At 46.2% G+C, this 22,942-nt stretch overlaps 1 protein-coding gene and 1 long non-coding RNA gene across 5 annotated transcripts in view; one reads left to right on the top strand and one right to left on the bottom strand.

Moving 5' to 3' along the window:
* LOC135386155 (uncharacterized) overlaps positions 1-22,942 on the top strand; it is a 113,140-nt gene that overhangs the window by 36,462 nt on the left and 53,736 nt on the right. The window contains exon 1 of one of the 2 annotated variants that reach the window (XR_010420613.1): positions 6,787-6,872. The exons of the other annotated variant lie outside the window; for it this stretch is intronic. This is a non-coding gene — a long non-coding RNA (uncharacterized LOC135386155). Of the gene's footprint in view, positions 1-6,786; positions 6,873-22,942 lie in introns of those variants that run through there. 2 annotated transcript variants of the gene reach the window in all.
* Positions 1-22,942, bottom strand: part of LOC135386154 (semaphorin-5A-like) — a 132,176-nt gene that overhangs the window by 60,872 nt on the left and 48,362 nt on the right. For 2 of the 3 annotated variants that reach the window (XM_064615917.1, XM_064615916.1), the window contains one exon: positions 13,527-13,587. The exons of the other annotated variant lie outside the window; for it this stretch is intronic. The gene's annotated coding sequence lies outside the window, so the exon portion shown is untranslated. The remainder of the gene's footprint in view (positions 1-13,526; positions 13,588-22,942) is intronic. 3 annotated transcript variants of the gene reach the window in all.

Here is a 22,942-nt window from a genome sequence, read left to right as displayed (position 1 = left end):
TTGTTTTCAAGCAGCGAAAGTACAGCCAATGTCATGAGCAGCATCTCGAGTGATTCTTACATCACGGTTTATTGACTTGGTTCCTGCGATGGATTAGTAAATCACCACAGCGCTTTGTGTGGGCCTTTTTTTTTTTGTAATATAATGGAGAAATAGAACGGTGGATAAGATAGTGCTGCTCACCATGAAAGCGAAAGCACATAGCCTAGCTGTATTGGGAACAAAGGAATAATCATGACGATGATTTGCTGTTGCATCATCACCCCTCGGTACAGCTGTGCGCGCAGCAGTCACTTCAACAGTTCAACTACATTAAGCCAGGTCATCGACCACCTGCATCGTGTTTTCTACATTTAGGCCGGTTTCACACGACAGGAGTTGTCGTCCGTTTGTTTCAAAAATAGAATCGTAAGAGCAGTCGAGCTCCGTAGGTTCCAATGGGTCCGTTTTGGCTCCGTCCTTCTATTTCATGATGTTTCATATCTGATACATGCTATTAACGATGAAAGATGGAAGTCACTGAAAAGGTTAGCCAGCTGTAGGACTCGAATTAACCCACATCTTCTGGATTACCTCTCTCATGATACATGCTCTTTCCACCCCTATACATCTACAGGGTGTCCCAGAAAACATGTCATTGAATTATAATAAAAAAACTACGCCACTTAGAATCATGCGGTCCACAACATTTGTTCTTATTAGGTTTTTGCCACCTCCTAAAGTTAATGTAATGTCAATTATGTAAATATTTGCGAACTGAACTCGGAAATTTGCCGAGTAAAGGTCACCTTTTTACCCCACCAATATGAAGCACGTGCCGAATTCACTCAAATTCATGATAATTCACAGTGATATTCACGAGCTATCCCATCGGAAAAAATTTCCGAATATCATGCTTTTCGGAGCACCGGACCATAGCGTGCGATGACTTTTTGAGCGCAATCGCTTTCAGTGCGACGAAAGGAGGTTCCGAAGCCAGCCCACAGAGTGATAGTAGAAAAAGTAACAGTTCCTAAAATTGGGAGAGGGAACGCATTGTCCCAGCGAAAGTCGGACGTGATAAGCCGTGCCTGTTTTATCTCTTTCTGCGATGTCGGAGAGGGCTGGGTTTCCAACCTCCTTTCGTCGGACTGACAAAGATTGCGCTGAAAAATTGATCGTGCGCTATTCTGTGGGGCCTCCGTAGAGCATGACCTTCGACTATTTTTTCCGATGGGATAGCTCCTGAATATCCCTGTCAATTATCATTAATTTGACTATATTAGACACGCTCTTCACATTACTGGGGTAAAAAAGTGACCTTTACTAGGCAAATTTCCGACTTAAGCTCGCAAAAATTTATATAATTAAACTTACGTTACACGACATTCACATAAGGAGGTGGCAAAAACCCAGTAAGAACAAATGTCATTGATCGCATGACTCTAGGTGGTGTAGTTTTTTTAATTATAATTCAATGACACGTTTTCTGGGACACCCTGTATATGTAAGTGTCCGGGCCGAATTTCCCCTGCTGTGCCATATTCCTAATAACGTCGTACGACACTGTGCAGAGATACGGCCATCTGTTGCGCCATTTGTGAAGCCAGGAATTCCAAGAAGACGAAGTGGTAGCACGTGAGACAGAAAAAATGATATTGGACTTGGAAAAACCCTTTTTCTTCTGTATTTGTACGTTTAAAGGTTATATTTTTTGTGTATTGTTCGACATGTCTTTTTGAGTGTATCAAAACTTCAGTTTTATTTTTGGCATTGTTCCTTCTGTTATTACCTGAACTTTTCGGTATGTATTGCAGATGATACTCTATGCAGTTATGGAGTGGTTCATTGATGGAATTCCCCAGTATTTAGGTGTTTCTTTTTTTAAGTCTGATGCCGTATTTTTCGTGCGGATTAGCCATGAACGCGAAATGGCATTTTGGTTTCAGATGTGCCTATGGGCCACAACCTTGCACTTCCGCTTCACCAAAGACACAAATTGTTGTGAAATTTTTCACTTTGAATGGTTTTCATTGTAAACTGTAATGTTTCTGCATACTTAGATGTATGAAATAAGTGCCGTTTTTGCAACTTCTCCTAGTAATTGTGGGCAACCATTTTTACCCTCCACTGCATAATGTATCATATATGATACATACACAAATTTGGTTGACGGTCGCCTGAAAACCTCGCAGATTTTGTTAAAATTCGAATATTCTTATTTCAACAGTACTACTGCATTGAAAAACATTTTTTTACTGACAGAAAGAAAAAGAAATATAGGGTTAAAAACACGGCTGAGAAAAACGTTCGTGAGAGACCGGCTTAACGAATCCCCGAGCGCTGCGTTGCCCGACTAGGTCCGCATTTGAGCCACTATGATTTTGGAGATTTATTGATCGACACCGTATGTATTCCTTCGTCGATATGTAAGCCTTATAGCATGGGCACGTTGGCTATTAAAAAATAAATATAAAAGCCGGCGATATTTCCTTTTTTTTTAAAATATATTCCCCATGAGACAATTGGCTGGGCACACACAGAAAGGACACATGCACAGAAAGCCTCAAGTGAAGTCACTGAAAAGGTTAGTCAGCTGTAGGTAATCCAGAAGATGTGGGTTCGAGTCCTACAGCTTGCTTGACCTTTTCAGTGACTTCCTTCTTTCATCATTATTCCCCACTCTTTTTTTGTCGTGGCACCCGACCTGCACCTTTTACTTCAATTTTGCTTCACCGGATCGCTGTTGGGTGTGTGTGTGTGTGTGGGGGGGGGGGGGGTATGTTTACTAAAAAAGAAAAGGAAATGATATTTAATGAATGAAACGACGTGGGGCCAAATGGAAGAGTCTAACAAAAAAGTTTCGAAAATAAAGTGAAATACGTTGAAATATGCACGATTTAAGCGCTTCCATTCGTTTTTATGCGTTGTGTTTATAAGGGTCGTCCCGGTGGTTCAGTAGGTACCGTGTTCGTCTACTGATCCCAAGGTGCGGGTTCGAACCCGGCCGAGGACGCCAGCAACTTGGTGGCAGGGTACACGTTCCTTAGATGCGCCGTCTTCCGCGCACGTTAAAGAACCCCAGTTGTCGAAATTAATTCACAGACCGACCAGTTTGCGTCGCTCATGATCGTAGTTGTCTCGCGACGTAGATCCACGAAATATCAATTATACGTACAAACCACATTTTCATGTCCTTCAAGATTTCTTTCCAGCTCCAAAGATTCGTATCTTGCACGACACACTCGTTATATTTCCTGTATCTTGATAACTACCTTCAAACATTGATAACCTTCGGATCATGAGTTGCTTCCCTTGCTTTAGTATACATGGAAGTAGCACGACGTAGAGATTAAGCTCGTCCATCGACTCTACATAACACACACAAAAAAAGTCGCAAGAATAAAATTCCAAAAGCGAGAAGTGGTTCTGATATGCAGAGCATCCGATCCACGTCGTCCTGTTTTCCTGACTTGATATATGTGGTGTCCAATGTTCATCCGGATACTTCCATCAGGTCTTCATCCTGGTCGGCTAATCAGATGACCCTGCCAGCGTCCGTGCCGTAATAATGATGAGCAGTCCTTATCTAGTGGGGTATCTAAATGAAGGCATCTTTGCTGAAGAACGTGACTTTGTCTCATTTAGAATCGAAGTGACAAGGTTCCACAGTGCAAGCTAGCGCCGATGCAAGAAGAAACTGTCCCCGAAGGGTGTTGAACTCTGTGTACGTTGGCGTTACGAATGTTTGCATATCTTATACGCATCGCGTCGCGGCTTATCTTTTCTGCATGTGGGCGAGATAACTAAAGTTTGATCGTGGTTTGTGTTCTGCATGTCCTTGCTGTGAAAGGAGCGGTCCGATCCCGCCTTATCATACGGCATGTTGGTGGATAAGCATTATCCTTTTTTGTGTGTGACGCCGAACTCGATATAACCTTCTTCTTTGTGAAGACGAGCTTCCAGCATTTCTTTCGGCTGGTGTCTTTGGACCATCACCTAGCTGTTACAGTGATCACGCAGCGGGTAGCGGAATGTATACCAACGGAAAAACATTGAAATATTCACATCTCTACTGTTTTTTCTCCTATATACGCTGGGTCTCTGAACTCTCGAATATACATGCTATATGCCTTTGGTTAAAAAGATGTTACAATAATAAAGGAGACGTACATTGCTCAGGAACATTTACAATTAGTCGTGCGGAGCAAAAAGAAAAGAAGAAAATAGAGGTACAGAGATACATGCACACACTGCATAACAAAGTTGCTAATTTGACCAACTACTTAATTAGAATATTAATCGCACATTCCTCAAACACGCGAAAAGTGTCAGAACTCTACGCCATTCATTCATTAATTCATTCATTCACGGTAATAATTGTCCTCATGGAAAGAATGTTTCGTTGCAGTTTGAAGCTCGACTCCTCCCAACTTTTCCGTCATACGAGGGGCGTTCAAGTCAAACAGGGACTTTTCATTTTTCGCAAAAGTAAAATGAACTTAGAGGCGAGAAATTAGTTTTATTTTTCAACGTAATCTCCAGCTGCACTAATGCACTTGTCCCAGCGTTTCACGAGGGCTTGGATGCCAGCAGCGTAGAAATCCTTACCGACGCGTAGCAGCCATGATCGGACCACATTCTTGACCTCGTCGTCACAGCTGAAGTGGCGGCCCCCAAGGAACGCCTTCAGTGGCCCGAAGAGATGGAAATCGCTGGGGGCGAGGTCTGGACTGTAAGGGGGATGTGGCAGCAACTCCCAGCCAAATTCCTGTAAGGTGCGTGCCGTGAGATGCGCGGTATGCAGGCGTGCATTCTCCTGTAGGAGGAGGACTCCTCTGGTGATGAGGCCCGGCTTTCCGAAATTGGATGTGTGAATGAATGATAATGTTCAAGGTTCCCACAGAAAGGTCCGTCTTTCGAGCCAGTTAAAGACATGTTATCTGTCGGTCCTTGAGGATCAGGCGCTCCACAACTTGGATGTTCTCAGGAACTCTGACACCGGGCTCTGAGCCGCCCCGGCCGGGATCGTCCCGCACTGATGTACGGCCGTCTCGGAACCGTTTGCACCACTCAAACGCTTTGCTGCGGCTAGTGTATCGTGGCCATACTAAGCCTGAAGTCTTCTGTGAATTTCAGATGACTTTACGCCTTCATTCACGAGAAACTTCATGACAATTCGCTGTTTGATGTGCGCGCTCACCTCGTTGTCGGCCATCTTGTCTAGCACGTGTCTTCTGTTTTGCACAAACTTTGGGCCGCTACGTGGTGAACGCGGAGGCCTGTCGCGTGCGAAAATGATGAAAAAGAAGTGGCGGGAGCCATTTGTACACTCAGGAGACAGAGTGTCCCGGTATGACTTGAACGCCCCTCGTATTTTAAAGGGTGCTGCGTTTTAGGAGCACAAGGTGCTGTTCCCGTAAGAACGGCACTTGACGAGGCGTGCGTTGCGTTTTCCGACGTCCTTTTCGTCGCTACTCGTCCTACCGCACTTGAGCGATGATGACTGATGCCTTCTCTGCTTAGCAAGCACGACAAATACCTCGGGCATCCGGCGCTTCCAGAGCTCATCGGACGCAAGCGAAGCTCAACGACGCGGATAGAGTCAAGTCATCAACGTTTCCCTGTTTTTGAATGCGTCGTGCAGGATGCCATGCAGGACTTCCTTTAGAATCCTGTATTTTATTTTTAAACGTCTGTTGTGTCCTTGTCTGTTGTGATCTGGACGACAACACCTAATGAGGCAAAGGTCAGTGGAGCGAAAGTAGCACCGCAATTACCTCATGTTATGCACTTCCGCTGAGGCGTTGTTTCCGCTTTGTCTTGTGTTATGTATAGGGTGGTACACCCAACTGACTTTTGTGTCAGCGTCATGAGCTGTGAAGGCCACCTCCTTCAATTCTTCGTTTTTTACTGCGGCGTATTGCGCGCAGATAACATGTATTTGAGCACAAGAACGGCGATCCTAGCCTGTAGCGCGCGCGCGAGGTGTTTGATGTGCACAGCCTCGAGCAACTGAAGTCCTTTAGGGAGCAGGAGTGGTGGTGACGTCATTACGTGACGTAGAAAGTCCTCCCCCCCGCAAGTAGCGCCGCTAACCCTCCGTAGAAGACTAATGTTTTCAGTGAGAAATGAGACCTCGCGGCTGCTCCCAAAGCTGATGCTACGTAAACAACGAGATTTGGCCAAGTCCGACCGCAATTAGGGACGACACAGACACGTAAGCCTCAAGTGTATTTCCCTCTTTCCCCTGAGTTGTTTGAATCTGATGCTACGTAACACGGACATGACTACGTCAGGCCGGGAGAGCATGCCGGGCGTCCAAGGTCGCGCAGCACCGTCCATATTTGCTGTTTCGGGCTGCTGTTATTTTGCTTTTTTCGCTGTTATGAGACATCGCATAGCGAAAGTATTGTGCTCCTGATAGACTTCTTGATGAGCGAAATACGGTTCTGAGCAATGCTAGGTGTCACTTTCTTTCTCCTGTACATGTCATAGCTGGATACCTAAGAGATATCTGAATTCACATATATTTTTTATGTTTATATCAGTTTTAAATTGATTGTTATCTTTTAACTGGTAAAGAGATCATATATCACAGTATTGGCGCATTATAGCCTTAGTTGCTCATGCGCCATAAAAACCCGAATCATCATCATCATCATCATCATCATGTACATGTCATAGTGTCCTGTCGACGCTATCAGCAGCGGCGGCAGCATCTCAGGACCACCTTCGCACTGGACAGCCGTCCCCTTTTGATGCAACGAAGGTCCTAGGTCCTTGCCCTCCGACCAAACAATTCCAAGCCCTCCAGGCGTTCGTGCAGTTTTCCACAGACACTACGCTGGTGGATGTACTGTGACTGTGACGCACTGTGACAATCATGTGACGTATGTGACTACTCCTCAACTCTCATTATTTTTACTTCACTGGATGTTTAATTGAACTGGAATAGTACTGGTACTCTTCATGACTGCCACATTCTCCATTTTATTTTTCCGTACACCAAACCAACCAACCTGGTGGGGGAGCTAGTGAGATAATTTTGCCTCACTCACATGGTGTGTTCAGAGTGACTGGGCCGCGAGGCCTGATAGTCTAGCGCTGGCTAGGATAAGTAAAACGTGATAACGATCTGGCAGGCGTCGGCAGGGCACAGAGTCCGGGTTTAGTCGCCCCCTTTGTCGTGTTACGAGTTCATGATTCCAGAGAGCTTGGCTCGACTTTACGCGGCAGGGCTGGCTCCCTATTTTATGGTGTCTTCGACTGGTCGTCTAGATACTCCGAGCTGCAGCTGATCAGATCGCATCTCACTCCGGCTCCGCGCCGGAGGAATTGTGCAGAAGCCGAGCGCGGCATGTTCGAGCGGAGAGGGAATGTTAACTCACGTCACTTCCGGTGTTTCCCTCGAAGTGAAAACGACGACACAAGTGCAGAACATGGCATGGCGGAACAGAAACACGACTCAGCGGAAGCTGGTGCTGTCACGTGACCAGAACCCAACCAGACTTCGCAACCACTGAGAACACTCCAGAAAGCTTGGAGGAAAGGGCTCCAAACCAACTAGTAGTTGAATGCCGTAAGAGTGCTGTGTTTCAATTAGTCGTGGACAAGACGTCACTCCAGAGCGCTCTAGAGCCATCGGAAGCAACCAGTCGAAGGCATGATTAGTGTTCTGCTCACCGAGCGCAGAGTCGAAGCCATTTTGAATCATAACTTGTTTAGTGTCTACGTTTTAATGCGTGGAGTAGACTTTCTCCGCCAAAATTCTGACGAAATTTCCACAATTGAACCTCTGTATGCAATAAGGGGATAAGTCGAAAAATCCCAAACCGAGAAAAGGGGCCTGATCTGATTGTCCCGGTCCCTTTCACACACATGCATTTCCCGTTTTTCACCATGCTGTAGCAGGCCAGCAAATCACAATAAGGTCGTAAATTTTCATGCACAGGTGCACACTGGTATGTAGATGTCATCGCAGCAAAAATAGTAAAAAGGGGATAAGTTGACTTATTCCCTATTGCATACCGAGGCTCAATTATTAACTGCACGTGCTGCGGTACAACAACAACAAATAAGTAATGGAGATGTAGTGGGATGTTTCGCCGCTGAGGCGGCACCCCATCCCATTGCTTGAGGAGGAGAAGATGGTGAGTGACGGTGAAGATGAATGTTCAGAGTTCACGCAGGAGCCCTGTTGCTGCTAAGGAGGAGATGAGGGCTTGAAGAGCTCGTAGCTGATGCGCGCGTTCCGTTAAATGAGTAAGCATTTGTAAAGTTGCCCGCACTTGCGATATAAAAGAAACATATTTCTGCCATTTTCAACAGCCAAATTCTATCATTAGGGGCTCTGACACGTTCTGAGTACGGAAGCTATACATTGTTCGTTGCAAGTATCTCCAGCAGCTCGTACGTATACGAACGGAAGAGGGTGAAAAAACAAAGCGCAAGAAAAAACCATTATACTTGAACGTAAAAAAAAAAAAAGCATTGCTATGAATCAAGTCGGCACTCGTCGCTTCGCCCCTGAAAACGATTCGGCAACACTTCCGAAAAAGGCCGTTAAAGCGCGGAGTCAATTTTGAGCCGAGAGACAGTTCCAGCTGAAACACCCATAAACATGGATGCAGCTTTCTTGAAACCACGTCTACGCTGAACGATGATAGACACCATCTTGGGAGCGGTGCCTCTTCACCCGTCAGAAGGAACCCCACCCACAAACGGTATACTATGCAGAGGGCGGAGGCCGCATTTTTAGAAAAAAAAAAAAAAGAAAAAGAAACTTCTCTAAACTCCCGGGACGAGGTCCCGCAAGAACTTGCGATGGGAGCCGCGGAAGCCGCAAGGGAAATGAACTTGTCTTGAAAGGACGTAAATTGCAGTTGAGATTCATCGGTTGATGAAGTTGAATACGATTAAAAGGAGAAGAAAAGCAGCGAGCGGAAAAAAAAAAAAAAAAACACGCGGGGTGAGCAGCTTTTTCACATTGACGCAGCGCTCAGGCGTCTTTGAGTGATCGTCAGAGTTGCTTTGCTGGAGCTTGTAATGAGGTGAAACTGGTGCTCAAAGCTCTGAATTTTTTCTTCGTTGCAGCTTTGTCTTTTCTTCGCAGAATTTTTCCTTTTTTTTTTTCAGGCTACTTAATTATATTTAACATTCTCTATATTGCAATTCGGACAAAAACTTGTTTCCGATCACGCAGACATGAAGCAGTCAAGCACATTTCTGTCCCATAAAAGAATTTCAACATCAAAGCAGTCCATAGCTTACCTGAACCTTACCGACCTTACCTGAACGTGAATACCTCAAATTTAAAGTAACAGCTTATACCGCCATCCATTGTGACGATGAGAGTTTCACATATACATGAGTCTTGTGTTTGGGATCGGTTTTATAACAAGAATATATGAATAAATTGCGATATATATTACGCACATATTTTGTCTTAAGTATAGCAGGTAAGCCTTTAGCTATCAACGCACTATTATCTTCGCTGCTGACACCGTTCCAAGATGCGGCGGGAGTGCAGATCACGTCGCGGGCGCATCTCTCATCAGCTGTCCCAACACTTGACAAGACGACAGTTTTCCTCGCCGTATGCAAAACGTTCTAAATAAAGTAAACGCGAATCTGGCATAAAATTTGTAGGTCAGGTCGGGGTATTGTGATAGAGGCGCTCGAACGTTGGCACAAAAATATTCTTTCTTCGGGCAGAGCAGGGGAGATTCTTTTTATACGCCCCGATGCTAACATGAGACGCTTTTGTATATACGGTCTCTGCATTCTATATACCTGGCGAGCCTCGAATAGCTTAAGAGCCAAATAATTCTACCTCTCTGGCCCGAGGCAGTGGACGAGGGGAGAAAGGCTGTTTGTGTTGGCTCCATGTAAATAGGCCCAACTTCAACGCGGACGACGTGGGGCAGGATAGTTTTAGAAAAAGAAAACCATAAAAAAAGTATGGCAGGGTTCGAGGAAGAACCACAGGAGGTCAGCACCGTGAATGTCGCTCCTTTTTGGAGCGACAGCCTTTGCAATAACGTGGCGAACGTCGCAAAGATAGGTCTTATTGATAGGCACAGAGTCCAGTTTTGACACATACTCGCGGGACCGCAGGGAAATGACTATGAAGGCGGACACATTGTGTTCTCGAGACTTTCTGACAAGATGGGTCGAAAGCGTAAATGCTCGTTCGGACATTTCTCGAGAAGGGGAGGTACTGGGGGAGGGGGGGGGGGTTGAGGAGGTGCGGGGCATTGTGGTATTACTGCGGAACAGGAGCAGGACCTGTGAAGGTGATTTAAGGCCAGCCCTAATGCTAAGCGTTTCGTTGAAAGGAAGCGAGAGATGGGGTTCTGAATGTTTGCGCGCGAAGGATGGTTAACGTCCAAGCTATATGTCCCGTGTGGATGTCCACTGGATGAGAGGATGTACGATAGAGGAAGGAAAGACCAGGTAGATTGATTACAAAGCGTTCCTGAGAGAGCTTCAGATGAGAGATGTTCAGGGACCCTATAGGGTTCTGTTTGTTGCGGAGAAATCATCTCCGAGGATCTATACAGGGTGTCCCAGAAAACGTGTCATTGAATTATAATAAAAAAACTACACCACCTAGAGTCATGCGGTCAATGGCATTTGTTCTTACTGGGTTTTTGCCACCTCCTCATGTCAATGTCGTGTAACGTAAACTTAATTATGTAAACTTTTGCGAGCTTAAGTCGGAAATTTGCCTAGTAAAAGTCACTTTTTTACCCCACCAATGTGAAGAGCGTGTCTAATTTAGTCAAATTAATGATAATTGACAGGAATATTCAGAAGCTATCCCATCGGAAAAAATAGCCGAACATCATGCTCTACGGGGGTCGCACAGAATAGCGCACGATGAATTTTTCAGCGCAATCTTTGTCAGTCTGACGAAAGGAGGTTGGAAACCCAGCCCTCCCCTACATCGCAGAAAGAGATAAAACAGGCACGGCTTATCACGTCCGACTTTCGCTGGGATAATGCTTTCCCTCTCCCTGTTTTAAGAACTGTTACTTTTTCTACTATCACTCTGTGGGCTGGCTTCGGAACCTCCTTTCGTCGCACTGCGAGCGATTTCGCTCAAAAAGTCATCGCGCGCTATGGTCCGGTGCTCCGAAAAGCATGATATTCGGCTATTTTTTCCGATGGGATAGCTCGTGAATATCACTGTGAATTATCATGAATTTGAGTGAATTCGGCACGCCCTTTATATTGGTGGGGTAAAAAAGTGACCTTTACTTGGCAAATTTTCGAGTTCAGTTCGCAAATATTTACGTAATTAAACTTGGAGTACATGACATTCACATTTGGAGGTGGCAAAAACCTAATAAGAACAAATGCTGTTGACCGCATGATTCTAGGTGGCGTAGTTTTTTTTATTATAATTCAATGACACGTTTTCTGGGACACCCTGTATATACTTGTCAACAACAACACAGCACAATGTTTTATGACTCATCTTATACAGTCATCAATACAAACACCTTGTTTTAGAGCGACAACAGTAATACAGGGTGTTTTTGTTTTTCGTTACACCAGTAGTTTAAAAAAAAAAAAAACTTAAGCAGGATGGATGACGTTTTTGTAGTTCAGTTATGCTGCAGGCTAGGCATCCTCTCGAAGAGAGTAAGTAAGTACTGGATGTCTTGTTACCTAAAACTAATTAACTAATTAATTAACGGCGGTTGTGTCGTCTGCCTCTCTCTTTGTATGTGTTCTGGCGCTGTTTCATACACTGGATCCATGCACCAAGTACCCTAATTCTCCGTCTTAGTGCATTAATTGCCCCTTTAATTAGTGGCTTTCGGACAACAGTGAGATATGAGAATGGGCGATAATACTCGTTGATTGCATTTATACTTATTAAAAATTCTGTGACAAGCACTTGCGTTGAAGTATCCACTGCCGATGTTATGCAAAAAAAAAAAAAAAAATGGAGGGGGGGGTGGAGATGAGAATCCTAAAAAGTTCGCAAAGCCCCATCGGAAAGTAACCCGGATCGGGTCGGGCCCGGAAAAGTCAGCCCGCGCAGCGCGCTCTATAGTTGTGCAGCTGTAAATGGGCTCTGAATTCGGGGGATTAAGTCCCTCACTCGAAGCGTTCCGATTTGGTGTGTGGAACTTTCAAATTCTAAGACGAACCAGCCTTTGATGACTCATCAAGTTAACAATTTAACCAGCGGCACGGCCGAGCTGGTTAAGGCGTCCCGCTCGTTAGCGATAGCCAAGGTCGTGCGGAAGACTGGGAGGTGGTGGGTTCGAATCCTACCACCTGCTGTGCTGTCCGAGGTTTTCCCCTGGGTTTTCCGAAGACTTTCCAGACGAATGTCGGCGGAGTTCCCCCTGAAGTCGACCCAGGACGCATACTAATTCCCCTTTCTCCCCACTCCTTCCTGCTGTCCTCTCTCCACCTGTCCACATCTGTACGTAGCTCATAGCCACAGTTGCTTCGCGGCGCTAACACGGGCTCCGTTCATTCAGCACCCGTTCCCAGTAGTGGTTCATGTATAGCGGAATTTTGTACGTTCTTACATAGAATCGCTTCGGGTCCCACTACTACATTTCACTAACGCTCGTGTTCCAGCTGCGACATAGTGGCAAGCATTCAACACATCCTCATCGACTGCCCTCCATACAGTTAGGAGAGAGCAATGCTCCAGTCCCAACTGCCCCGCATCAACAACAAGCCGCTCAGCCTTGCAGCAATCTTGGGTCCTTGTTCTAACCCTGTGCAGCACCGTCAATGCCTGCACTCATTCAATGTGTTCCTGACGTCTTCTAACCTGCTTGAACTCCTATGACCTCAGAGCTGTTGCCATGAATGCGGAGATGTGATCTTCGCAGCATTTCATCTCTGGTGGCCGAGCGGATGAACTACTATCCCCTTCAGTTACGACGCACCTGCGTGTGTGATATCTCATTTGCGTGCGTCATGTGTGTGTGCGAGTGTATATGCCTCATCTTTTTCATCGTCATCTCACTCATACACTAACCCACATGCACTGAGGTATGGTAACCGCAATTGTTGCGGTGAATCACCTCATCCCATAATCACTCATGTAATTGTTGTTGTTGTTGTTTTCACTAACGCACCGAAAAAAGATTTTCCTTCCTTTTTTTTTACCTTCGTATAAGCAGCAAAAATCACGAAATGCCCATTAGCGGCAAAGAAATCGACGCCTAAAATATATTTAGCCGGGGCCACCATCTCTGGCGTCTTTTTTCCCCCTCTCCCGCTCCTGTTTCTGGGCCCAAAAAACGAGTTCCCTTCATCTTGCAGGTACAGTGTCCCCCTCCTGTATCTCTCCCGCATTCCATGCATCCTTTTTTTTTTCTTTTTCATGCCCCGCAGGAGGTATAACCAGGGGCTCGTCACTTGCCACGAACCTTTTCATCGCTTTTGCTCCGAGCAGTTGCGCGCTGTCAGCGATATTAAAATGCGACGTGAATCCTTTGGCCAAACTGGACATATACACGCTTGTACGTATATTGAGGGTAATTATTTGTGACGTCATCCTTTACCTGAAGCACTCGGAAGGGGTCCTGCGTAATTTGGCTCCCTCCCTTCAACGCTGCTTATCTCCTGGAATGAAAAAAAAAGAGTGGACGGAATAAGTGTGAGTGATGAGTGTGATGTAACGTGAAAATTTGCGCGATTATGGGAAAAGGATGCCGAGATTACGGGGTGAGTGAATATCCGAGGCTTCGAATACGGATAGAGTATTCTTATTATTTTAATTCGATTGGATTCGAAATATTTCATGCAATAGGCGAGAAGAACGATGAGGGGGACGTAGAGTGAGAAAGACGAGGAGAGTCTTAAGATAAGAATTCGAATGTATTTTGATTTCCACTCACACACTTAGATTTAATCACGGATAATCATCTGCGTACTCCGGAGAAGGATTGCCGAAGTGAATAGCAAGCTTCGCCCGCCGGCTTGTTATGGAATATTTTGCTTTGTTCCTGCTAGGGGCCCTTCTTGCTGAAGCGCCTTCCCGGTGTCTTTACAGAAAATTGCAGCGCGTGATTTTGCAAATATAGTCTCGCGCAAGCAGGAAGGGGGCCCCTGTTCCACGGAAAAGTGAAGCTGAAATGGACCTCTACCCCAGAAACGTCATCGCGACGTTGGTAGACAGACTGAAATCGAAACAAATCGGAAGGGGAAGGCTGGGTTCCACGAATGGGCACTTGTTCGAAGGCGAAGGTCGCGTCCCTTTCAGGGACCATCGTAATACCTTCGAGACCGTGGCTTTCGGGCGCAACCTTGTTGGCCCCTAGCTTCGAGTGTAGTTGAACTCTACCAAACTGGTGGCGCTATCGAACAGTATGACGTCATTTGTATACAAAGAAGGAGAGGTCTATTGAGTGCCGGCAGAGCGACGTCACGTTTTTTTATAGCTATCAGGGCTGGTTTCGGAATACTGTGTACGTGGCACGTCGAGGTGGTCCTCAAAGGCCTCATTGGCCTCGTGACTCCCACAAAGCTTACAACATTGACATGCGAGTTTTTCTCGTTGAGTATCTCCGTTAAGGCGCCCACTAAATTTCCCTTCTTCATGCATAACTCCTTAAGGTTGTATATTGGTATGCTTTAGGTTGTACACTTCCTATTCACGCAGCAGCGAATTCGCTGCTGCGTGAGTAGGAAGCGTACAACCTAAAGCATTTGCTTATCTGATGCAACTATTTCCTTTTGCCCGGGCGACACAGGCGGGCATTTGCTTGCCACCCCTCATAGCGTTTCATCCGAGCACGTTCATCGAGCTCCTCCATCGATATACTCGGACCTATCATTTGTACAGCTCGCGTATACCGCTGGGGGGCATCCGCTTCTTTCAAACGCAGGAGCGGTGCAACGAACGAAAATCGGGCTTGCCGATTAGAACGGCGCCGGACACGCGACAGTTGCAGGTGTGTGATTAGGGCGTCACGCTTACTTCGGGTGCGTGAGAATCGTCACAGCACAGATCACGCCGACCGAACACGTTCCACTAGGATGTATGGTCTTCTCTTGGGAATGGACAACAGATTCCCATGAAGGGAAAGTCGTAGTAGTCGCTTTCCTTTTGGGCCATGAAACGACAGGTTCCTCGGTCATCTGAAGGAAACCTTAGATACAGTGGTGTAGCCAGAAGGGGGGGTTTGGGGGTTAAGCCCCCCGAAAACGTAGGTAGTGCATTTGGGAGAGGGAAAACGACGGTAAGCCCTCTCCCTCGCGTAATCCCGTATAGACCTTGTCGCGTTACTCTCAAACCACCAGATCCCGTGCGCTCCTTAGCCTCGTTCCCAGTGACGACACAACAGGGGTGGACTGCCAAAATCGCTCTTCCCGCTCTTCCCATTGAGATGAATACTGGTGACCGCCGTCTATAATGAGTACTACGATACGAGACTGACGATAACCTAACATTCCATATAACTAGCCGGATTGCTAGCCATCCGGTAAACATCTGACTAGCGTATCAACGTTCGAAAGATCGAGGAAAAAGAAGATTGCTTGCTTGTGTGTGCGACATGCACACTTGTTTACGTGAGGAATGCTGTCCGATGCGATATCTTTTCTACACAGTTTCCCGAGCAGGAGAAAATGAACGAAAACACACACGGGGAAATGAAGGAACTCGGCATGCGGCAGTCCACACGTGCACAGTTCCTGCGACTACCACGAGGTGGTAGCACTAATGGCGGCGCCAATTCCTTGAATCGCGTTTTTGGGTATAGACCCACTTCTATTTGTAAACAAGAGGGCGCATCTGCGCATGCGCATAGAGCAGACGTCGCTGGTGGGCAAAAGGGAGAGGAAAACCGCATGGTGTATGCGGCGTATTTGGCTTTTCTGTATCGCGTAGCACATCCAATAGCTACACAGGTTTGCGGCATGCCTTCAGTAACGACAGAAAACACCCAATGACTCGATAACCCTGTGATTTTCGCCCACCAAACGGGACACCAGCGCCGCCGCATCGGTATGATGTTACGAAGTGAAGTGAGTCTATAGAACCACTCTCGAAATGTTTTTCTAGCTATACGCCACTGCCTAGATTGGTGGTAGCTCCTTTCCCCCGCCAGCGCGTCTCACGTATCGAGTTTGCGTGAAGAAAGCAGTGAAGATACAGAGGGAAGCGTTCTTTACCAAAAAAGCATTAGCGCCCTTCAGACGCCCGAAACTCGAATGAAAGTTTTCCAGAATACACGAGCCACATACAGGCCTTACGAGCTACCATGGCTCAGTGGCCATGACTGTCGCCTTCCACGCTGGGGACTGGGAGGTGGCACGGGATCGGATCTCGACACCGTGGCTGTACTGTGTGCCTATTTACCTGTTTCTTTTCTTCTTCTTTTTTATCAGACGTCGTTAGGCAAATGTCGACACAGCTCCCAGCGAAGTCTACGAAGGACGCGTGATGCCGCAAAACTGGAAGGCAGATCGCCCGGCAATAAGCACCAATAAACCACATGGGCCCTCTTACCCCCTGCCTGGACCTCATTGAAAATCTTAGCCTATATATTACTATACATTCCTAGGCCTGCGTTACTCGTGACCTTCTCCCCCCTCCCTTTGCGAGATCAACTCAAGCAGTTAGGCGCTTTCCTCGCGATGGTGTTGTTTTTACACATTTTACAGTGAAACGTATTTCCTGGGATGTGATCTAGACACAGAACACATCATACGTGCTTTAAAATGTGTACTCTGTTCAGGGGAAACACCGCCGTGCCAGCAACCACACAGTTAATGTCCAGAGTACCATGAGATGGCAAAAACATTACGGGGATTGCTCATACCGGCAATCCAGAAGATGTGGGTTCGATCCCTACAGCTGGCTAACCTTTTCAGTGACTTTCATCTTTCATTGCTCATATATGTTCACAGACACACGGACACGTACATTCGATGATGATGAGGTGGTGCGATTCACCGCCGCTGAGGCGGTACACTGCCCTATTGCACATTGGGAACGCATGATGGGAAGCACTTTCAGAGATCCGTCACCAGATCACAGAGAGCAAGCCAGTACCTGTGGCTTACCAAAGTTGTGGCTGACTGCACACCACCTTCATCACAACATTGTTCTTTCGGCACTGAGAAGCTCTAATAATGACATACTAATGGATTTGTAGCTTTGCCTTGCGTGCTTAGCTTGGCGAAAGAATCATAATTGACTCTGAAGAACGTCGCAAATATTATGGCTGCCACACCGCATCAGTACAGACCGTTTTATCTGCATTATACGCGACGCGACTGTTTCTACACGTAACTATCTCGTGCTATCTTACACTAGTGAAGCCAAAATCACAATTTCCCCCCCTTAAAACCAACCAATCAGTCGACTATTTCGTGCAGCCATTTGTTGTGAACGAGAAGATCCCGCGATCCCGATGTTGTCAGTCCCTCGATAAATGTACTTCTGCGTATTTCACTCGATGCCGTGTCTGAGCAGCCTTTTCGTGCTTTCTCTAGGAACGACTTCACATGCAGGAAAAACAAACTTCCCATTGCGCACAGCGCAAGTACGCGCGGATAAATACCGAGTGACGCCAGTCTGCTACAGCCTGCGTAGTCGTCCTCCATATACCCTAGTATGAGCTTTCGCGAAAACAGCCGCGCTGCGGCACTCAACGGATGCGGGGAGAGTGGCTAAAGGACGAGGACCATATGGCCTGTATGGCTTCCTGCTGTTATGAAAGGATGCTCAACTATAGGGATCTGCGCATGTCTCTATATGAGTGAACTTATCTGTTCGTCTCTCTGCGAACGCGTCGGAAGGGATCTCTGCATCGAAAAACTGCTGGCCACGAAAGGGTTCATTCGAGGGTATCCTGAAATGCCGCCGTTAAGAATCCGCCGTTTAGAATCCCGTATGTTCAAAATCCCAAACGGCGCTAGCGTTGCGTGCGTTCCCAACTGCATGGTGGGGAGGCCCCCAACGGCCTGGTGAACTGTCGAAAAACTTCTAAAGTAACCTAACCTCTGAAAACTAACCTAACCTAACCAAATTTTTGCTGCTCTAATGCTTTTGCTGCTCTAACAATTTTTGCTGCTCTGATGTGGCCGCCATCGTAAGCCTAACGGTCGCCAAAAACCTGGTTTTCATCCACGACAATGACTTCTGTTGACGTCAAAACCACGCAATACTGCGAGGTTTGTCAGTAATATGTATTATTCAACACTATTATTCCGCCATTCTTCATATTAAAGCTTAAATTTAGAAATCTGGGTTTTTGAACATCTGGGATTTTAAACGGTGGAATATAGTGGCATCACCACTGCAATGACTCCCCATTTTAGTCCCGTGACACTGAAATTTACTCCACAGGACTACAAATAGTCCCCTGAATGCAAGTCTATATGTAAATATGTGCTCTCCGTGTATTTGATGGGAAACGGAGGAATTTTTCAACCACACGGATGAAAAAATAGTTAGAGGTTCTTTCTTCCGAAATGGTGCTCTATGCATTTCGCAAGATTTGATATCACTTGACATATCACTGTTTAACTCAAGGTATTTCCATTCATGCATATGAATTATGTACCTTAGAATCGTAGAACACAGCGTCCCAACTCCGACACTCATTTAGTCCCGTGCGTTTACTCCCAAATGGGGAGTAAATTTTTGTCGCAATGCATTTAGTCCTCAAAAGGAGTAAAATCCCTCCCCTTTTTTTGTTAGAATGCGTCACCACCAGCAATGGGGGCAGAGCATCGCCCCTGGCGATGAAACTTCCCATTCATCATCTCACAATAAAGTTGTTTGTTTTGTTTGCGGGACAATACGTTCTGCTGCTGAGACGGCAGTGTGTCCGCCCGCACTGACATTCTATATACCCACAAGGAGATGCACCCGAAAACGGCCCACACACAGCGCTCCATGCAGTTTCCGCAATTAAACGCACGAACTCCACCCTGTATAGTGTGTCAGGGTCATTGGGCTTCCTTACGTCATACCCGTGCACAGTGACGGCGTACGAGACATCCGCTTAGTGCAATACGATCAAGTCGCATGTAAAACCGTACAAAAAAGGAGACTGCTAAACGTATTCCCGTACCAGAACGCGGAGAAACCGGTTGAAAAATTGAAAGTTGCGAGTCAGTCACAGTGTTGTTGTTTGTCTTCTGCGGATACCAACAGGTCGTCAGGGGCTCTTTAGTGAAAAATTAGGTTGCAACACACATGCATGCAAATAACATTGAGACTGCCGAACAGTGCTGCAAGTGCATTGACAGTGTACCGTACGTACAGCTCCGGTGAACCTTAATAATAACAATGAAAAAAAAAATGAAAAAAAAAGCTGTCAGAGTGAACAGGGTGAAGTTCTCTTGGTTTCGATACTGCATCCGAGACTGGGTTGAGACGTACACCGTCTCATTACAAATTGGCTTGGCATTGGATTGGCATGCTCGGTATGGGCACCTGTACAATCAGTCCCTGCTTCGCACTCACGCTCACCAGCAGCTGTGCTGCATGCGGATTGCGACTTGGTCTCGAACCCAGCGGCCAACGCTCGGCGTCGCCGACGTCTGTGCAGGCCCCGCGCTTGCGCGTTACAGTTAAGTTCGACGACGGCTGTACGTGTGCCGTAAAGTACACTGGCCTTTAGCCACGTGACGTTAATCTTCATCTTTCTTTATTAGCAATACAAAACAGAAGAAAACGTTGAAGAAATCACTCCGGAGTATAGCCAGTGTCACGTTAAGCTAGGCCCTATACATCTCCATATTCTTTCAACTACCGTCATCATCATCATGTATTGAGATTCGAGAATGTATAACGTCGAAATCATTCTACCTGACTGAAGGCTGACCGGAGCAGAATGCACATCTAACCAACACAGACGCAAGAGTACAACGACACCAGCTCTCGGCGACAGAAAGACGCCTGAAGCGAATTCAATTTGACGGCACGTACACGCGATAATCCTTGCCGGTTGTTTCCACAATGAACTCTGCCCGCTTTCCAACTCCACCCATTACGTTCCTTTAACTTCTTTTCCTTCATCCACGCTGTTACATTTACATTTGTTTCCTCCCCTCTAGCAATTTCCGATATAGAACGAGCACGTTTACAACTTATACAACCCTGTTCCTTCTCAAAACATCACAACGTCCGGGTGCGTGGGAGGTTCTTTCCCCTTGTTGCCAAATTTGTCCAGCTGGTAATGCCTTTGTCGAGAAAGGCTCAATTGTGCCTTGTTACAAGGGCGGCCTAACGAAGCTAGCCTCTTGGCGTTCCTCGCGTTGATGAGACTGATTGTAGGAACGAGATGGTACGTTATATGCGCACGTGATAATTGAATGTCTGTGTGTGCTGCGCGGTTCGTCCGGTTCTCTCTCAATAGCTTTGAATGTCCAGCGAATTACGTTGGTGTAGTATGTTTAGTATATCTGCATGGGTGGTTCATAATTAAACTTTGGCTATTAAAAGCGTTGTGTGGTTGGGCTTGGGTGTTTGTACTGCGCGTGTGCCTCGTTGCTATATTCGAACCGTATGATTAATCGAAGCTTAATTTAAACGACTTCCTGCTTCGTAGCGTCTGTTATCATCGGGTCGTGTTCAATGCGTTAAGCTCAATCTTTTTGGCCTTATGCTTCGCTGTGATTCCTGTATGCAATCATAGTACATCTCGTTTGCATGTTGTATCTTCGTGTATCACGTCCAATTATTTATGTTCGCCTTTTTCATTTTCCTTGCACTTTTTTTTTTCAGCTCGTCTCGGAATAAAGTATGTGAGTGTGTATGCAATTAACTCAGTGCAATGTATATTAGGTTTACTGTCTGACAGTAATTACTACAGTTACTTTGAAAAGTAACGAACACACATAACATCCCGGATTTCTGTGACAGTTACACCAAATCAAATCTGACGTATTTCTTAGAGCAAATGAATGTAAACATATGCCAAGTATGTTTTCTCCGAATTATCTTTTCACGTATGTTTTCTTATCATAGAGACATACAAACCGTCAGACTCTGAACCACGGTATGTCACGCGACATGTCCTCCGAGTGAAATAGAACTATAGCAGTTGGAACTCAAGGTATGCGATCCCGCTTAGCACATTAAAACAGGGCGGGCTCCATATTAAGGGTGCATTGAAATATATTGCCGAGGCGTTGCAGGTCATGAGGCTCGAAACACTTCCAAAGAGAATCCAACTCGGCCCAATAACATCGCGGAGACGACGCCGTGTATGACACTGATAACGCGAGCCATGAAACCATATTTGAAAGAATGGCCCCGCGCTCTCCATTAACCTTATTTCGTTGCGTTATTCCCTCCGAAAAAATCAGGCTAATACGACCGCTTCATTCCTCTATTAAAACTTCAGCAAAAACGTTCGCTTAATGATCCGTATCTAAACGTCCATCTTCTTTCTCTTCATACTATATACTCCGAAGAACATTCGTCGCCTGCATTGTGTGTTACGAATGCATAAGGTCAATGTTAATGGCTATAATTGAGCTTACAGTGTCACTACAATCACGGACTATTTGCGTTTTTTTTTCTGGGAAAGATAATGGTATGATGGTCGGGCATTGTCCTCGCTCTTCGGGTAGCGAAGGTTGGAAGAAGTCAGCCGGCTACATTTCGCTACCGTTGCTGTCGTTGCACATACATCGCGTAAGGGCCGGGTCCCATAGCTTTATGCGAGCAGCAGCAGCAAAGCAGCAGCAACACGGCAACATGGCAGCAGAGCAGCTTTCTGCTGCCGCTGCTCTGCTGCTGGAGGCGTCCCATAGCTTCGTTTTGAATTAGCGGCAGCAGCGGCTTAGGAAACACAAAGCGTGTTGGCAACTGTGGCATTGTTTACATTTCGCACATTCCGAAGGCGTACGCAGCGGCTAAGCCTTTTAGTACACACACCTAGGAACGCAATCCTAGGTGAAAGGCGTTTGTTTGAGAGATATATTGTGGATTTGGAGCTCATAAGTGAATTTTGAGATGAGTGTGGTGGTGGTCTGAGCCTCGTATTACCTGATTGACTCTTCGTTGATGTGTAGTCAGCTTCATGACATTCAACGTAGGTTCGTCCTACTGCTGTGCAGAACAGTCCTTGCTGTGTTGTGTGGAGATTCTTCTACGGGATTTTGACGTATAAATATTGCCTCGTTACTATAGTATTCGATATTTTGACTTACGGTGACTGTCAAATGCGTACGTTGCTATTAGTGAAATAAAATTGTCTAACGAAAACAAAGGCCCCTTCTTCTAGTATTCACTGCTTTCTGCCTGTTTTCACAAGGAATGGGTTCATTATCTATCTCTGTCGAACCTTTTTTTGTTGTCTATCTAACCCTTTTCAAGGTCAGTTTCATTTACAACCACCTAGCAAGGTCTTGCAATACCGACCACAAGAACTTTGTTCGGTTTGGTTTTCACACGGCATGGACGTGAAAGTAATTTGCTTGTACGTTATCAGGTCACGCGTTTTGAAGTACTTTCCAGAAAACAAGCGAACATGTAGCTACAACAGGTACACAACATATGTATCACGTAGGTTCGGTCGAACACTTTATTGAACTTATGAACTGAATTTTCTCCTGAATGCGCACTTCACGCAGTCCCGATGATTGAACACTCGCTCCAAACTACTGGCAATCACAAGCGTTTCCAGATCTTCAGAATCAAATCACGGAACAAAAGGAAACAAACCTTCTGCCGTCACTCACCGCCCTGCTAACCCTAAACACCGTCGAACGAAAGCAATACCAACCAGCCTCCTGATTGGCTTTCGAAACCGGCTGCTCAGGCTGCAGAGCAACAGGGCAGCACAGCAACCAAAAATTCGGATACGAGAGCAGCAGGGAATTTCTGCAGCTCGGCAGCTCTGCTGCTCTCGCCCAGTGCTATGGGACCGCTCGTGTCGCTGCAGCTCTGCTGCTCCGCTGCTGTTGCTCTGCTGCTGCTGCTCAAATCGAGGCTATGGGACCCCGCCTT

This window comes from Ornithodoros turicata, chromosome 2, assembly GCF_037126465.1.
Source record: "Ornithodoros turicata isolate Travis chromosome 2, ASM3712646v1, whole genome shotgun sequence".
NCBI lineage: Eukaryota > Metazoa > Arthropoda > Arachnida > Ixodida > Argasidae > Ornithodoros > Ornithodoros turicata.
This window is presented reverse-complemented; position numbering and strand designations above follow the sequence as displayed.